The sequence below is a fragment of the Suncus etruscus genome, chromosome 14 (assembly GCF_024139225.1).
Source record: "Suncus etruscus isolate mSunEtr1 chromosome 14, mSunEtr1.pri.cur, whole genome shotgun sequence".
In the NCBI taxonomy this organism is placed as follows: Eukaryota; Metazoa; Chordata; class Mammalia; order Eulipotyphla; family Soricidae; genus Suncus; species Suncus etruscus.
This window is the reverse complement of record NC_064861.1, coordinates 3,627,372-3,642,969: the sequence shown is the minus strand read 5'-3', so window position 1 is coordinate 3,642,969 and position 15,598 is coordinate 3,627,372. Positions and strand designations below refer to the sequence as shown.

Here is a 15,598-nt window from a genome sequence, read left to right as displayed (position 1 = left end):
CAGTATGACTTTCAGGTTGCGAGGTACAGTCTCTCTCCCTCCCTCCCCCAATCTCTGTGACTCAGTCTCTAGTTTCGGGTCTTGAGTCATGTGGCATCAGTGACAGCAATGGAAATAGAAATGCGCATGTTTCTGAGGCTGTGTAGCAGAGAAGCAGAACAATGGGCTGGAGGCCAGGGTTGGGGGATGTTAGGGAGAAGCTGGGGTCATTTGAGCTCTGGGCAGAAACAATGAACCATCGCTTGAAGCCTGGCAGCAGAGTGCTAAGGAGAAGCTTGGGTCACCCAAGAACTCCTGCCTGTGCCACCAGGTTGAGTGAGGCAGGGGGTGGTGGAGAAGTGACAGATCTGCTCAAAAACCCCCAAGTCTCATATCCACACCCGAAGTGCTCAGGGGATACTCCTGGCAGGCACGGGGGACTATATGGGATGCCAAATTCGAACCACAGTCCTGCATGCAAGGCATGCCCTACCTCTATGCTACTTCTCATGGAGAGAAAGTTTGAGGGTAAAGGCTCTTGCCTTGCCAACATGGTTTGAGCCCTGGCACAACCAAGAGTCTAAGCACAGCCAAGCCTGACCCGAGATGCAAACCACCACCCACCATGGTGGAGGGGCAGTGGCTTAGCCCAGAACCAACAGGGAGGTAGGCTCAAGGGGTTTGTGAGCACCAGCCCTGTGAGTGATATTTGGAGCCCAGACGAGGACTAACTGACGCTGAAGTTCCCGTGACTCCTTTAACAGTGCCTAGTAGGAAAGATAAGCCTTCATCTATCCAGTTACCTCAGAAACCCAGGACACCATGAGCAGCTGGGAACCCCACCTTGACCCCCGCCTCTTGCTCCAGGCACTTCTTGCTTGCTCTCAACTGGCCTATATGGACAGGGCTCCGCAGGTGCCCTCCCCAGAGTGTGGGCCGAATACTCCAGCGGGCTTCCTTCCTAAGAATGGGAGCTGGTGAGGTGTCTGTCAGGAGACACTCAAATCCACCTAAAAGTCTCAGCTATGGCCATCGGCGTACATGTGGGCCTCACAAGTCTGTAGCAGGTCGCTCTGCCATACTTGGTCTGCAGCCACTACCAGGCAACTGTGCATTTGAACTGAGTACTTTATTTTAAAGACCATGTGCATTGGGGCAGAAGTAGCTCAGCGGTAAGGGGTTTGCCTTGCATGCGGCCAACCTGGGGTCACCCCCAGCATCCCATATGGTCCCCAGAGCCAGCCAGGAGTGGTTTCTGAGTGCGGAGTCAGGAATAACCCCTAAGCACTGTGGGGTGTGCCCCACCCCCAAAAATAGAATTTTACAGAGTAAGTGCTGTTAGGTATGGGAAGGATACCTAGGAAAAGCAATGTGCAGTGGCTAAGTTTGTGAGCACACAGCCGGGACTCCTTCCCCTGACATGTCTCTGGCCAGGACCCAGCACACGCTAAGTGCACCAAAAACTTGCTGGCTTTAAGGGTCCTTTTACATAGTTAACACAGTGGGTCAAAGTGCAGAGACATCACTGAGGACACAGGACTGACCCCTGACTCAGATCTCTGACTTCCCTTGGGCAGCAGCTACCTACCTCCGCCCTCAGGTAAATGAAAGGCTGAAATAGAGAACAATGAGAACCAGGAATGTGCTGAGTGACAGGGCTCACCCTAGACCAGCCAACCTCCATTGCTAAGGAAAAATCCTAGCTTTCTGGTGTCCCCACAACTGAACTAAGATTTCTTCTTTTTCTGTTTTGGTTTTGGTTTCTGGGTCACACCCGGAAGCGCTCAGGGGGTTACACCTGGCTCTACGCTCAGAAATTGCTCCTGCCAGGCTCCGGGGACCATAAGGGATGCCGGGATTTGAACTGCAGGCCTGCATGCAAGGCAAATGCCCTACCTCCATGCTATCTCTCCGGCCCCTGAACTAAGATTTCTGACTTATCTTAGCGAAATCTTTTAAAATGAGTATATATTCACTGCCAATGAACAAAACATTTAGTTTCAATAAGGGGGAATGAAGAGGGGAGACACACACACACACAGAAAGACAGTGAAATTGGCTATTCTCATTTGCGGGGGGGGGGGGGGGGGGGGGGCTTCCCAAGTGGTGCTCTCTCAGGTGCCTCTCCTGGGGATTCCTGGTGAGCAGACTCATAGTCTCGGGGCTCCTTAAGGCTACCTAGCAGTGGTCAGACGCCTCTAGGGCCAGGCCAGTCACATCAAATGCAATGCCCAAGCCTGTGCTCTGTGTAAGGGTCCTGAAGAATGTGAGACTGTGCCAAATCAAGGGGCACCGAGTACGTAGTCACCTCAAATCAAAGGACCCTCTGGAGACTCTTTGCTAAGAGTCCCCTACACAGTGAAGTGGATTTTGTTATTACGCTTGACTCCTATAAAAGTCATTCCAGGGGCCGGAGAGATAGCATGGAGGTAACGTATTTGCCTTTCATGCAAGAGGTCATCGGTTGAAATCCCGGCGTCCCATATGGTCCCCCGTGCTTGCCAGGAGCAATTTCTGAGCGTGGGGCCAGGAATAACCCCTGAGCACTGCTGAGTGTGACCCAAAAACCACACACAAAAAAAAAAGTCATTCCAGACTTCATCTGATGTGGGGCCGGCAAGGTGGTGCTAGAGGTAAGGTGTCTGCCTTGCAAGCGCTAGCCAAGGAAGGACCCAGGTTCGATCCCCTGGCGTCCCATATGGTCCCCCCAAGCCAGGGGCAATTTCTGAGCGTTTAGCCAGGAGTGACCCCTGAGCATCTTATGGGTGTGGCCCAAAAAAAACAAACAAACCAACAGACTTCATCTGATGCAAACTTTGTTTGGAGTTATATGACAAACTCTGACCCCCGATGAGTTTCTCAGAGCTGAGACTGTATGCACAATATTCATACAGAGGCATCTCTGTAGTATACTCAACTTTGCTAGAACCATGCATGAGGCATCTGTATTTCTGCTGTGCGAGTTATAGCTTATTAAATACCATCTTAAGCTGGCACACATTTTACCGATTTTCCCTTCATTCCTCTCTCTCACCCTTCTAAAGATTTCAACCTGCTACTCATTTGCTAACAGTTTAGTGCTGTGGAGAAAGTAGACTGATTTTAATGTGTCTTGCTGTTCACTCTCTCTGTGGAGGTCCTCATGTTGTCGTCATCATCAACAACAACAACAACAACAAAGAATCCAGAAAGATACCCAAGAACAGATTAATGCTCACTGGAGATCCACTGGAATCTCCTCACCACTGCCTCCTCCCCTTTAGCTCCCTACATACACCCCAATAAAACTGAGCCTACTCAGCAAATTTTCTCACCAGAAAAGTAGTAGAGGGCCGGGCGGTGGCGCTAAAGGTAAGGTGCCTGCCTTACCTGCGCTAGCCTAGGACGGGCCGCGGTTCGATCCCCCGGCGTCCCATATGGTCTCCCAAGCCAGGAGCGACTTCTGAGCGCATAGCCAGGAGTAACCCCTGAGCGTCACCGGGTGTGGCCCAAAAACCAAAAAAAATAAAAAATAAAAAAATAAAAAAGAAAAGTAGTAGAAAAGATAATGAGGCCCTAATTCAGTTTTAAACTTTGAGCACGGGAGGCGAAGTAGAAGGGGACTGAAACTACTGGGAATCTGCTTTTTGTTCTTTCTGCTTCCCATGCGCTCTTGTGTAGCTGTGAGAAAGTCAGTGGCATTGACTCCCCTAGAATCAGGGCTTAAGGCTGGAGAAAGAACAAGGGGCAAGGAGCCTACTATTGATCTGGGATTCGTAGCCAGGAGTAAGCCATGGCACAGCTAGTGTGACCTCAAAACTAAAAAAGCGAAATAAATATTAAAAGTAAAAAAGAAAACGTTTGGATCTCTGTTTTATTTGAAGAGTTCAATTTGAATTGGCAATGTATAGAAGAAAAAGTTGACTCCAAAACCAGTTTCAAAAGATAGGGCTTATTTTTGTCCTTGTGAGACTGGCTGATAATTTATTCTCTCTTTGTTTTGTTTCTTTGGTTTTTGGGCCACACCCGTTTGATGCTAAGGGGTTACTTCTGGCTAAGCACTCAGAAATCGCCCCTGGCTTGGGGGGACCATATGGGATGCCGGGGGATCGAACCACGGTCCTTCCTTGGCTAGTGCTTGCAAGGCAGACACCTTACCTCTAGCGCCACCTTCCCGGTCCCAATTTATTCTCTCTTAATGAAAGCTTACTCTGAGTTTCCTTGAAAGTGGCATGCAACACTTTAAACCATTCAAGGAGCTAATTTTCATCATGTTCATGAACAAAATTAGGCAGGAGCAGAAGCAGCCAAGAACAGATATTCCATTAAGGCACTGAAATTCAAAGGCAAAAACAGGGAACTACCTTATATAACGAAAAGCCCAGGAAGCTGTGTTAGTGTGAGACGGAGTTTGAGAAATTTCTGGATTCAAAGCAGATAAGTCCAATTCAGTGTGCCAAAGAATAAAACTCAGCAAACAGAAGGAGAAATTTCTCCAGCAACACTGGAGAAACCAGGGCTCCATGAGATCTGTTATCTCCTTCCTGTTGCTCTCACCACTGTCACTCCACATACTAGCTCAGGTTGGGGGAGACAAGGGTGGGATGAGGATGGCCTGCCTTTCCCATGAGCAGATTCACAGTTAGCACTTCCATAGGACTGAGAGCAAGTGATGAGAAACCAAGTGACCAGGAATAAAACTCAGGGGTGAGGTGTCACATTTCTTGTGCTTCCTGTTGTATATGCATGGCTCTTAATGCTGAATTCAGACATTCGCAACCCCAATAAAGCCTCCCCTTCTCCAGCAAAAACAAAAACAAAAAACAAAAAACCAGACATGCAAGAAGCCAGCAGAAGTGCAGGCTCAGACCCTAAACGTCATGCCTGGCCCAGCGGCCTGAGCGTAGATGCAAGCTCAGTCCCTAAACGTCATGCCTGGCCCAGCGGCCTGAGCGTAGATGCAATGTTGAGAGCGGAGCGAGCTGACAGCAGCTAAACCGGGCTTGCTCCATCCTTGCAAGCCATCTGTGCCGTGCAGGGCCCTACCTGCAGCGCCCTGGTCACCCTGGCCCGAGTCACAGCCCGCGGGCAGCCCCCGAGTCCATGTTTTGCTTCTGTGCGCAGCGGTTCAAAGGCCAGGTCGCAGCACTGGCAGGGCAGCTGCAGGAATCACAGACCTGGAAAAGAACAGCCAGAGAGACCCGTTAGCCAGGCCACAAGCTCGGCTCTCCCTTAGCTCCCCTTATGCGGATGCAGTCAAGCAACCTCGGGGCCCTGCAGATCCTTCACCCAGTAAAAGACGCCGCGTCGCCCAGCTAGCAAAGTGCCCTCAGTCTCCAGCCGCTCAGCCCTGGTGCTGGGCCAGCCCTCTGAATGCCAGGGCGCTGCGGGGGCTGGAACAGGGCACCTGGGCTGTGCTAGCAAAGTGCCCTCAGTCTCCAGCCGCTCAGCCCTGGTGCTGGGCCAGCCCTCTGAATGCCAGGGCGCTGCGGGGGCTGGAACAGGGCACCTGGGCTGTGCTAGCAAAGTGCCCTCAGTCTCCAGCCGCTCAGCCCTGGTGCTGGGCCAGCCCTCTGAATGCCAGGGCGCTGCGGGGGCTGGAACAGGTGGGCACCTGGGCTGTGCGAGGCTCTGTCCCCCGTCTGGCTGAGGGGTGTCTGAGTGGGAGGATCCGTTTGCCAGCAGGGCTCTCTGGGTTGTGTCAGACAGGGACATCTGCCTGGGGGGAGAGCCTGGGAGGCAAGTCTCACTGGGGGCCTCTGATGGATGGAAGGGTCAGGGCGGCTGACTGGGGGAGGTCTGACTGGAGACGCCTAAGAGGGGGACGGCAGGGTCTGATGGGTGAGTGTCTGATTGGGGGCATCTGATGGATGAGCGAGTCCAAAGCCCACTCACTGAAGCAGGATGAAGCGCACCAGTGTGCCCTCGCGCGTGGTGAGCACTAATGTAGCTCACAAGTGGTTCCCATTTACTTGGAATGCACCATTCGGGTTTGGGAACCACACCTGGCCAGTGCACGGGGTGAGGAGCAACATGGTGTTAAGGACCAAATGTGGGCCTCCTTTAGGCAAGACACACATTCTGACTAGACTCAGGATAGTCTATCCAAGGCAGCATGTCCAATGCTACGCAAGGACAGGTCAGATATAAAGAACCTGTGGGGGCCAGAGAGATAGAATGGAGGTGGGCGTTTGCCTTGCGTGCAGAAGGACGGTGGTTCGAATCGCGGCATCCTGTATGGTCCCCCGAGCCTGCCAGGAGAGATTTCTGAGCGTGGAGCCAGGAGTGGCCCCTGATCGCTGCCGGTGTGACCCAATAACCAAAAAAAAAAAAAAAAAAAAAGGCACCTGTGCACAATCTGTAGCTGAGAAGACTGAACTCATTATTCTTCCAGCTTTATGAAAAAATATTTTGCAATAAACCTATAGTGCCCAGGTGCTGGTCTAAAATGCCACATGCCTGTAATGTATATGAACAGATAAGTTATGTAACGGTAAATGAAGAGAAGAATTAGAAGACAAATTAACCAGTCAAGAGGCCATGGGTAGGCTTCTCTTAAGACAATTTGGGGGAACTGAAGAGATAGAACAGCAAGAAGAGGGTTTCCTTGCACATGACTAACCAGGGTTCAATACCTGCCATCCCAGATGGTTCCCAGAAGCTAGCCTGAGGAGTGATTCCTAAATGCAGAGCCAGGAACAACCCCTATGCACCTCTGGGTGTGGCCCAAAATTCAAAAAAAAAGTTTGGCCTACTGGTACCAAAGGAAAAAAAATGTTAAAAATGTTTCCAGGGCCCGGAGAGATAGCACAGCGGTGTTTGCCTTGCAAGCAGCTGATCCAGGAGCAAAGGTGGTTGGTTCGAATCCCAGTGTCCCATATGGTCCCCCGTGCCTGCCAGGAGCTATTTCTGAGCAGACAGCCAGGAGTAACCCCTGAGCAATGCTGGGTGTGGCCCCCTCAAAAAAACCAAAACAAAAAAAATGTTTCCAAAGCATTCTGAAAGCTTTGTGGGAAACAACTGCTAGAATCACCTCAGTACTTACTAAAATGTGGACACACAATTGGAAAAAATAACTGTCTACCAACTACATGCCAACTTGAAAAACCCAACCAAAAAAGAAAAAAAGAAAAACCCAGCCAAATCAAGATTTTACCAGGCAAGAGGAGGCTCCTACTGAGGAGACAATGGCTCAAGAAGGACAGTTTAGGGGCCGGAGAGATAAGCAGGGAGGTAGGGCATTTGCCTTGCATGCAGGACAGTGGTTCAAACCCCAGCATCCCATATGGTCCCCAGGGCCTGCCAGGAGTGATTTCTGAGCATAGAGCCAGGAGTAACCCCTGAGAGTAACCCCTGAACGCTGCCAGTGTGACCCAAAAACAAAAAACAAAACAAACAAGCAAACAAAAAAGAAGAGTTTAAAGGCTTCAGAGTCTTCTGAGCTTGAAGGGCAGTGTCAATCCAGAGAGAGACTCGGGCAAAATCAGACTATGCGCTGCACACAGACAAATGTCACTAAATGTAGGTGCTGGTGGGAAAATTCCTAGGTGCCTTTGAAGAATGCAGAGAAGCAGATGGAGTCAGACATGCAGGACTGTAGGGAGGTGCGGAGCTGAGGGAGGACACCAGAGTCTTGGAAGTGACTGAAAGCTCCTTCTTTAGAGTCCCCAGAACTGCTAACACTTCTACCCTGCACACGTGCTGTCTTCACCCATGGAGAAAGAAGCTGGCTAGGAGACTAGCAGAAAAGGAAGTGGCTTCTCGGACCAGTTTTCTGGGAACCTCATGAGGAGAAGCAGCACAGAACCTGCCCTTCAGAGGCCCTTAGATTCTGCTGTTTGGGCCCCAACCCAGAGTTTCACGTGCTACTGGGCATTACTTTCGCTGCATCGGACAGTGTTTCTGTGACCATGTGGTGACACAGATTAAACTAGGGTTGTCTGCAAGCTCTTGAAGCCCTGTACTATCTCTCCAAATGCCCCCCATTGCCATTTTTCATCTAAGACACAGAAAATGAGAATGGGCTGAATTACTCCCATTATCTGCTTCTGGGGCCAGAAAGATAGCACAGTGGTAAGGCATCTGCCTTACACACAGCTGATCCAGGATGAATAACGGTTTGAATCCCAGAACCCCATATGGTTCCCCCCATGCCTGCCAGGAGCAATTTCTGAGCACAGAGCCAGGAGGTTACTCCCTGAGAGCCGCAGGGTGTGATGACAAAAATAAAAATAAACATTATCTACTTCTAGGATTGTGTATTCAAGCCAAAGATGCCAACACTCCATTCCTGATCTCAGGCAGCTTTATCTGAAAGAAAGGCAATTTTCTCAGCCCAGGGGCATGGTTCAAAGGGCTGCAGGGTAGCTTAGATGTGGGAGCACCGAAGTCCCGCAAAAGTGAACTCCATTCTGTAGCATCAAGATAAGTAGTAATCTTTAAGGACCTTTGAATGTTCTGGTTTGTTTTGGTTTTGCTTGGGGACTACACAAGTGGTGATGGGGTGTTCTGAGCTCGGGAATAACTCCTGTGAGTGCTCAGGAAGCCAAATGGGATAGAACCTGGGTTGGCAGCATGCAAGGGAAATGCCCTCCCTGCTGTGCTACTAAACTCTGAAATGAAAAGATTCTCTACAAGCACTGGTCTCCAAAAGCCACCAGGGGCCAAGGGATCCTTGACTCTGTACTGGGCACTGGAAATGCCAGCTGAAACAAAGCAGATAAAGCTTCTGTTGTGTTGCCTACAGTTGCCTACTCCAACTCAATGTGTCTCAAACTGACCAACAATTAAAGCATGCACAAACATCGCAGCAGTTAGGGGTTACTCCTGGCTCTGCACTCAGAAATTACTCCTGTCTGGCTCAGAGAGATATATGAGATACTGAGGAACCTGGGGATCAAACCTGCATCAGCCATGTGCAAGGCAAATACTCTCCCCACTGTGCTATCACTCCAGCCCAAGATTTAGTTAATGAATAAATCCATAAGGTTTTTTAAAAGCAGTGGAAAACTTAATCATGAAGAATCATCATATAGGGCCCAGAGAGATAGCACAGCGGCGTTTGCCTTGCAAGCAGCCGATCCAGGACCAAAGGTGGTTGGTTCGAATCCCGGTGTCCCATAGGGTCCCCCGAGCCTGCCAGGAGCTATTTCTGAGCAGACAGCCAGGAGTAACCCCTGAGCACAGCCGGGTGTGACCCAAAAACCAAAAACCAAAAAAAAAAAAAAAAAAAAAAGAATCATCATATATATATATATATATATATATATATACAATTTTCCACTACGAAATGCATGCCAAGGGATCTCTAACCCAAGCCGAATAATATTATCTCATCATGACAGAAACCGCTGAGACACCAAAAATCATGCTTTCTTCTTGACTAGAAGGAAGTTGGCAGCTGAACAACTGAGACGAAGTCGGAAGAAGATGAGCTCATCTCCTGGGCCATGAGTTCCAAGTCTATTTATACAACAGCTGTTTGAAACTTTAAGTAGCCAAGTAGCCTCCATCATGTTTGCATTTTCTAGTAGCCCTTTAGCCAGCCAGTTTAACTAGTATAGTTGTACAGGAACAGAGCAAGGGCAGTTTAGTTATAAATGTTTACTTGGTCCCTGAAGTCCAATGCATAACTGCAGCTATGTGTGAGCAACAAGTGTGAGCAATAGGTGTCTTATCTATAATTCCTGGTAGAAGAGAAGCAATGGAACGAGGGGGAAGAGACACCAGATGCCAAGACAGAAGCAGTAAAATAAAATCTAATTACAATTTAAAAACCATTGAGATGGACTAAAAGCACCAGTTAAGAAACAGAGTGGGGTAAAATGGATCAAAAACCTAAATCCTTGGGGCCAGAGAGATAGCATGGAGGTAGGGTGTTTGCTTTGCATCAGAAGGATGGTGGTTTGAATACCAGCATCTCATATGGTCCCCTGAGCCTGCCAGGAGCTATTTCTGAGTGTAGAGTCAGGAGTAACCCCTGAGCACTGCTGGGTGTGACTCAAAAACCAAAAAAAATTAAAAAATAAAAAAAAATAAAAAATCTGAATCCAGTGTTTTTCTGCCTGCAAGAAACACAGTCAGAGAAAATATAGATTCAAAGTTAAAGGTTGGAGAATATTTATTCAAGCAGACAACTCCCTTAAAAAGGCTGGGGGGCGGCAGTGAGATAGCATGGAGGTAAAGTGTTTGCCTTGCATGCAGAAGAACGGTGGTTCGAATCTCGGAATCCCATATGGTCCCCAAAGCCTGCCAGGAGCGATCCCTGAGCGCTGCTGGGTGTGACCCCCCCCCAAAAAAAAGGGCGAGGGCCTCATACTATTATCAGAGGAGATAGACTTTTGGCTGAAAAGGAGCCAACTAACAGGAAAAGGAGTCAACTCCTGAAAAGGAGTCAACTAACAGGCCTGAAAAACTCAGTAAACGAAGTGAATGGCAAAATGGATAAGCTCTAGGACAGGGTATCAGAAGCTGAGAATAGACTTGGTGCTGTGGAAGATGAGACACATAACAATTCCATACAGCAAGAGAGATTGGGAAAAAAACTTAAAGCAAATGAACAGATAGTGAAAAAATTAGTCAAAGAATGGGAACAGATGAAAACAGAAGTCTATGATAAGATCAACAGAAACAACTTAAGAATCATTGGAGTCCGAGAGACCCAGGAAGAAAATTTTCAGGAAGAATCAATGGTCAAGAACATCATTAAAGAGAAACTTCCAGAGCTAAAGAAAATATGTGATCAAATCCTGCATGCTCGAAGAGTACCAACCAAAAGAGACCCCCAGAAAAAATACCCCAAGACACATCCTAGTCACAATGACGAATCCCACAGAGAGAGAAATTACTTTCCCCAACTTTAAACTTTACTACAAAGCAATAGTTATCAAAACAGCATGGTATTGGAGTAAGGACAGGCCCTCAGATCAGCTTGAATACTCAGAAAATGTTTCCCAGACATACAATCACCTAATGTTTGATAAAGGAGCAAGAAATCCTAAATGGAGCAAAGAAAGCCTCTTCAACAAGTGGTGTTGGCACAACTGGCTAGCCACTTGCAAAAAATTGAACTTAGACCCCCAGCTAACATCATGTATGAAGGTAAAATCCAAATGGATTAAAGACCTCGATATCAGACCCAAAACCATAAGATATATAGAACACGTAGGCAAAACACTCCAGGACATTGAGACTACAGGCATCTTCAAGGAGGAAACTGCACTCTCCAAGCAAGTGAAAGCAGAGATTAACAGATGGGAATATATTAAACTGAGAAGCTTCTGCACCTCAAAAAAAAAAAGCTCCCAGGATACAAGAGCCATCCACTGAGTGGGAGAAACTATTCACACAATACCCATCAGACAAGGGGCTAATCTCCAAAATATACAAGGCACTGACAGAAATTTACAAGAAAAATACATCTAATCCCATCAAAAAATGGGGAGAAGAAATGCAGACACTTTGACAAAGAAGAAATACAAATGGCCAAAAGACACATGAAAAAATGCTCCACATCACTAATCATCAGGGAGATGCAAATCAAAACAACTATGAGGTACCACCTCACACCACAGAGAATGGCACACATCACAAAGAACGAGAATAAACAGTGTTGGCAGGGATGTGGAGAGAAAGGAACTCTTATCCACTGCTGGTGGGAATGCAGTCTAGTTCAACCTTTATGGAAAGCGATATGGAGATTCCTCCAAAAACTGGAAATCGAGCTCCCATATGATCCAGCTATACCACTCCTAGGAATATACCCTAGAAACACAAAAATACAATACAAAAACCCCTTCCTTACACCTATATTCATTGCAGCACTATTTACCATAGCAAGACTCTGGAAACAACCAAGATGCCCTTCAACAGATGAATGGCTAAAGAAACTGTGGTACATATACACAATGGAATATTATGCAGCTGTCAGAAGAGATGAAGTCATGAAATTTTCCTATACATGAATGTACACGGAATCTATTATGCTGAGTGAAATAAGTCAGAGAGAGAGAAAAACTCAGAATGGTCTCACTCATCTATGGATTTTAAAAAAAATGAAAGACATTCTTTTTTTTGTTGTTTTTTTTTGTTTTGTTTTGTTTTTTTTGTTTTTGGGTCACACCCAGCAGTGTTCAGGGGTTACTCCTGGCTGTCTGCTCAGAAATAGCTCCTGGCAGGCACGGGGGACCATATGGGACACCGGGATTCAAACCAACCACCTTTGGTCCTGGATCGGCTGCTTGCAAGGCAAAGACCCCTGTGCTATCTCTCTGGGCCCTATGAAAGACATTCTTGCAATAATAATTTTCAGACACAAAAGAAAAAAGAGCTGCAAGTTACAGCTCACCTCAGGAAGCTCACCACAAAGAGTGATGAGTTTAGTTAGAGAAATAACTACATTTTGAACTGTCCTAATAATGAGAATGTATGAGGGAAATTAAAGCCTGTCTAGAGTACAGGCGGGGGTCGGTGGGGAGGAGGGAGATTTGGGACATTGGTGATGGGTGGTGTTCTTTACATGACTGAAACCCAAACACAATCATGTATGTAATCAAGGTGTTTAAATAAAATATATATAAAAAAAGAAAGCATTTGACAAGGTCAAGCACCATTCATAATAAAAACTCTCAAAAATAATAATGGAAGGAATTTTCCTCAATGTCAAAGCCTTTTATTACAAACCCATTGTGAATATAATATTCAATGTGGAAAAACTAAAAGGCTTTCAACTAAGATCTGGCACAAGGCAAGGTTGCCCCTCTCAACATGTCGATTCACTATAGTACCGGAAGTACTTGCCATAGCAATCAAACAAGGAAAAGATTTCAAGGACATCCAGATAGGAAAGGAAGTGAAATTCCTGTTAACAGATGACATGATACTGTATCTAGAAAATCCTAAATAATTCACAAAGAAGCATCTAGAAACAATAGACTTGTAGATTAAAGTGGCAGACTACAAAGTTAATATTCAACAATTTCTGGTTCTTCTATACAAAAATAAGAAAAGAGAAGATATTAAAGAAAAGCAGTCTCATTCACTTGGAGACTTAAAGAGGTGAAAGGGCTCTAAGAAAAACTATAAAACACTGCTTCAAGAAATAAATACTTGGGACCGGAGAGATAATACAGTGGTGAGGCATCTGAATTCAGGACTGAAGGTGGTTCAAATCCCAGCATCCCATATCGTCCCCCCTGTACCTTTTTCATTTTTTTTTGTTTGTTTTTTTGGGCGACACCCGGCAGCGCTCAGCATTTACTCCTGGCTCTCTGCTCAGAAATCGCTCCTGGAAGGCTAGGGGAATCATATGGGATGCCAGGATTCAAACCACCTTGGTCCTGGGTCGGCTGCTTGCAAGGCAAAAGCCCTACAGCTGTGCTTTCTCTGGCCCTCAGGAGTGATTTCTGAGCGGAAAGCCAGGAGTAACCCCTGAGAGCAGGCGGGTGTGACCCCAAAATCAAAACAAACAACAACAAAAATACAATGAAGGGGCCAAAAAAGGTGAGCACAAGTGGTAAGGCCAAACCAAGGTTTGATCCCCTGGCATCCCATATGGTCCCCCAAGCCAGGAGTGATTTTTGAGCACATAGCCAGAAATAACTCCTGAGCATCAGTCACCAGGTGTGGCTGAAAAAAAAAATACAATGAAGTGGAGACCTGTACTCTGCTCATGGACTAGTGGATAAACATCATTTAAATGTCAATACTTCCTAAAACATTGTGCAGATTTAATGTAATCCCTATAAAAATTCCCAAACTATTTTTTAAAAGAAGTGGAACAAATGCTTCTGAAATTTATATGGAGCAATAAACATCCATGAATAGCTAGCTAAAGCAATGCTTGGCAAAAAAAAAAAAAAAAAAGAGGACTCACTTTTCCCTACTTAAAACTGCACTATAAAAACAGTGGTCATTTCTTTGTTTTCTTTTTTTACTGTGTCTTTTACCATAAAAGATTTCAGTTTCTCGTTAAATGTTTATCTCCCTTTTTTTCAATAAACAATATATATTTAAAAAGAACAAAAACAGTAGTCATTAAAACAGCCCGATTACTGGAATGAAACAGAACCTCAAATTAATGGAATACACTTTCATATCCAGAGATGAAGGTGCAAGTTTATGAACAGTAATTTTTGATAAAGTGAAAGATAAAAAGTGGAACAAAGAAAGCCTCTTTAAGAAGTGGTTCTGGTGGGGCCGGTATGTCCTTCATACAGAAGGACAATGGTTCGAATCCCAGCACCCATTATCGTCCCCTGTGCCTGCCAGGAGCGATTTCTGAGCATAGAGCCAGGAGTAACCTTTGAGAACTGCCGGGTGTGACCCAAAAACCCAAATTAAAAAAAAAAAAAAAGTAGTTCTGGGAAAAATGGTCACAAACATGCAAAACAAATGAACTCAGATCTATCCTTATGTACAAAGGTCAAATCAAAATGTATTGAACACCTTGATATCAAACCTGGAAAATGTAGGCAGACCACACCTTGATACTGAGACTAAAGGCATCTTCAAAGGTAAAACACTGAAGCTAATCATTTTAACGTCTAGAGCACACACCCTACTTTCCCTAATCCTCTTACTCTGTCTTCCCTAAACACAGAAGTACACACCCTGTTTTAATTCCTTCCACATCCTACCTGATTGGCTGACAGAGTCCACAACTTACACTTAACTAATATAAGTATCCATTTCCCATCTACAATAAACTGAGCTGTTACTAGGAGAAGGGGAGATCTCAGAAATAAATAAGCAGGCAAAATTACCCACTGGTTTACTTGTCAGAGAGCTCACATTGAAGGCTTAGGGAAAAATTGATTCTGGTTTTCAGGGTAGCAGTACTAGATTTTCAGGAGCTTCTGAGCCATATGAAGAATTGAGGGAAACTGACAGAGGCTATCTGGAGGTAGATTAATGAAACAGTAGCACAACAGGTCCTGACAAAAACATTAGCCTTTGACAATGCCAATGAAAATTATCAGACTATATTGTGTCCCAGTAGGAATGTTGGAAAATACAGTTCACCTTTATCAATCCATGCTATTCAAATGCAAACTCTGGGGAACCAGACTGGATACAATTATTTGCTTAGTAGATTCTGCACAAGGAGACCACCGGGACTTCGCCTGAGGTGTAGCAAAGGATTCCATTGGGCTAGAGATGTTTTCTTATCTTCTTATCATATCACAAGCTAGGAGGGAAGGGGTCCAAAACCAGCCCAGCAAGTTCAGGTCAGATACTTTAACTGTGACAAAGTGGGACATTTATGTAAAGATTGCAGGATGCATCCTTGAGGCCAAGATTTAATCATCCTGTCTCAGGAAAGTGAGCCAGATGTCAAACCCATTCCCAGAACTTTTTCATCAATAATTCAGCTTCCCAGCCAAGCCCAAGAGAACTACACAGCATAAGATTAAAGTTTGCCACTTAGAAAGCTGTGCCCTCAATATACCCTGCCCTGAAGAACTAAACATAATACCAGTTCATTGCCCTCACAAGATAAGATCTGGCATAAAAGGGCCAATTCCTTCAGGAACTGTGGGTCTGATAAAGGGAAGAAGTCTGTCTTAAAGGCATTTCTGTTCATCTGGAGATTATAGATTTGGGCCACTTTGAGGAAATAATAGTTCTTGTCTCAGTGCCC

The 15,598-nt window shown here is 46.0% G+C and overlaps 1 protein-coding gene across 1 annotated transcript in view; it reads right to left on the bottom strand.

The window, feature by feature from the left end:
• TET2 (tet methylcytosine dioxygenase 2) overlaps positions 1-15,598 on the bottom strand; it is a 70,268-nt gene that overhangs the window by 31,389 nt on the left and 23,281 nt on the right. Inside the window, exon 2 of the mRNA XM_049786539.1 lies at positions 5,005-5,135. The gene's annotated coding sequence lies outside the window, so the exon portion shown is untranslated. The remainder of the gene's footprint in view (positions 1-5,004; positions 5,136-15,598) is intronic.